The 2,822-nt window shown below is 66.9% G+C and overlaps 1 long non-coding RNA gene across 1 annotated transcript; it reads right to left on the bottom strand.

Annotated features, from left to right (window-relative positions):
- Window positions 1-1,591: 1,591 nt before the first annotated feature.
- LOC139826740 (uncharacterized) lies at window positions 1,592-2,201 on the bottom strand. Its single transcript, XR_011736879.1, has 3 exons — window positions 2,106-2,201; window positions 1,718-1,783; window positions 1,592-1,629 (listed from the first exon to the last, which is right to left on the bottom strand). It is a non-coding gene; the product is annotated as an uncharacterized lncRNA (long non-coding RNA).
- Window positions 2,202-2,822: the final 621 nt, after the last annotated feature.

Genomic DNA, 2,822 nt, shown 5'->3' with positions numbered 1-2,822 from the left:
CTGGGTACGAGGTGTTCCCTCAGCACACACACCCACACCCCCCCGTCCCGGGCCGGGCCGCTCCGCACGAAAGGGAAGGTGAGGGAAAAACAAAAACTAAAGGCACAGAGGCGTCCTGGCTGAAGCCGAGCTGTGCTCATCTACCCTTTGAATGACAATTCCAAAGGCACATCCCCACTCACGAAAGCTGGCGGCTCCGCAGGGTCCCCAGCAGACACAACCACCGGCCGGCGGGGCGGGGGGGGCTCTGCCCGGGGAGCTCCCGCAGGGTCCGCAGTCTGAGGACAACGCTCCGCCCACAGCCCCGCACCGAAACCGCCGGAAGGTCCCACAGCCTCCTTGTCAAGCCCAAGGGAATCTGAGCTGGGCCCGTATACGGTCAGTGCTCCAGAAGCTTCTCTGCTCCCAGGCGTTTCATTAAACAAGGGCCCCGTCTGTCAGCCGAGGGCTGTGGGCGTGACCAGAGCGCCCATCAACCGGAAGTGCCGGGCGCTTTCCTGCGGCTGCAAAGTGCTGCGACATGGGGCTGTGGGCACCCCGGGGCGGGGCGCGGAGCTGCTGCGTGCCCCCAGTTCTGGGTCCCCCGACCCAGAGCAAAGCGCTCCCCTCCTCTGGCTGCCGACCGTCAGCCCGGCTTCTTGCACAGCCCCCTGGTTACCCCCTCACCCCGTGCCCCCAGTTAGTCCCAGCGGGTGTTTCTGAAGCCCATGGACGCCTCAGCCCCACCCGGGGTGCAGGATGGGCCTTTGCTGGCTCTGCCCTGGTGCCCACCAGTTTGCTGCCAGTGCTCCCTCTGGGGGGCCCTGGATAAGACCGGATCCACCTGGGCACCCCCAAAGTGCCTTTTTAGCACTAATTTTTCTCCTGAAAAGCAAACACAGCGGGGCTTTCTGCCATCCTGCCCCAGGGACCCCCACTCAGACCACACCGGCACTTGGTTGCCCATCGCCATTTATTGCAGTCGCTGCCCCCACCCTGAAGCACGCAGGCTGTTGTCCCACACTGCCAGCACCACCCCCCATGTCCCCCCAGCTCCCTCCAGCTCCACCACGAGGAGCGGCTGCCCCAGCAGTCCGTGCTGCTCCCACATCCCAGCCCAGACCCCAGACCCCCGTCCCGCCCTGCCCAGCTGCGGGCACAGACCCGTCCCCCCAGACAGCAGGGTGTCCTCTGCCCCCCGGTGCCCTGACAGGGCCATACCTGGCCGGCTCCTCGAGGTCGTGGTGTCTGGGGTGGCCCTTGGCGTTGTCGGCAGCTGAGAGGCCCCCATCATGGAGAGCTGCTCGTCCTGCCGGTTCCCATCAGTGCCGTCCTGGCCCGACAGCTGCATCGCGTCCTTCTGGGAAGGGGAGAGCATGTGACCCAAACACGGGGCCCCACTCCGCATCCCCCAGCAACCCTCCCCCAGCCAGCTCTCCCTGGGGAAACTGAGGCACGGATGGATCCCCCCGCAGGCTCAGCATCCCCCTCCCCACCTCCGTCATCCCTACCTTGTTGGGGCTGCGGGCGCCGGATGGGGACGGCCGTGGGGTGCTGGGCGGTTGGGGCTGGAAGCGCGGGGGCATGAGGGTGTGTGGGCCCCCGCAGCTCTGCGGAACAGTGGGGTACCTGCACTCGCCCGTCCGCTCCCTGTGGGACAGGACACGGGGTGCTCAGTGCCCGGCAGGTGGCACCCCATGTGTCACTCGACGCCAGGGAGGGGTCAGGGGGCAGTTACGGTCCAGGCGCCAGCGTGTGGAGGGGCCGGTCGCAGGACAGGCAATGGAAACCAGGCAGCAGCTGCCTGGAGAGAGGAGAAAAGGGCTGGGGAGCTCCTGGGGGGCACAGCCCCACCTGCACACCGTCCTCTGCCACAAAAAGCCTCTGCACCCACCCCTCAAGATTGGTTCGGGAGGGCTCCTCCCACACGTGCCCCCTCATTGTGCCCCCTCCATCACTGGGAAGCTGCAGCTGGCAGGAGCACAAGGCACAGCCACTTGCTCAGCATCCCCAGGGGCGCTGCCCACACGGCTCCCACGCCAGGGTACCACAGCGGCACGAGCTGGGACAGCCAGCAGGAACAGGGCCGGCACTGCCAAAGGCACCGCGGTCCTCATCGCACTCACTTCCTAATCCCAGCGGCATCGTCACGCTCTGGCTGCAGCGCCTTCTGGAGCTGCCCGCTGAGGCTCTTCCACCGCTCCTCCTGCTGCTCCCGGAACGCCCCCAGCTCCCAGCGGTCCAGCTGTAGACGGGTGACACCCTCAGCCATCTACCCCAGGATGGGACATGGCGGTCCCCAGGGGGACAGCCGGGAGGGGGCACCCTCGCAAGGATGCTGCCTCAGGCTGCCAGGCCCCCAAGGTGCCAGTTCTGCGTAGAGGGGACGAGCCCTCACCTTGCAGTCCATCTGTCTCTGCAGCTCTTTCTGGAACTGGTGCCAGCCCTCCTCCTGGCCCGTCACCCGGCATCGTCACCTCCTCCACCGCCTTGTTCAGCCGCTCCTCGCACGCCTCAAACTGGCTGCGACTGACTTTGTCAGCCAGGGCGGCTTTGTCTGCTTTCTAGCAACGGGGAAAGGCGGGAGAGCGGTGGGGACAGGATCCAGGGACAACGTGAGAGGGAGAAGTGGCTACGTGGCCCTGTTCACCCCATCACCCCCGTGGGGTTGCTCCCACCAGCCAAAGGCACTCGGGGTCACAGAGGGACCTGGCAAGGGACCCGCAGCCGGGCTGGAAATCCTCCCTCCCCCGGCTGGTTCTGCCAGCCGGCACCCAAGGGATAAGGGGCGTTTGTCACCCTGCCCGGGACACCCTTGGCTGGCACCAGGGCCCCTCGAGCCC

The sequence above is a fragment of the Patagioenas fasciata genome, unplaced genomic scaffold (assembly GCF_037038585.1).
Source record: "Patagioenas fasciata isolate bPatFas1 unplaced genomic scaffold, bPatFas1.hap1 Unplaced_13, whole genome shotgun sequence".
Lineage (NCBI taxonomy): Eukaryota > Metazoa > Chordata > Aves > Columbiformes > Columbidae > Patagioenas > Patagioenas fasciata.
Note: the sequence above shows the minus strand (reverse complement) of the source record. Positions and strands in the feature narration are given on the sequence as shown.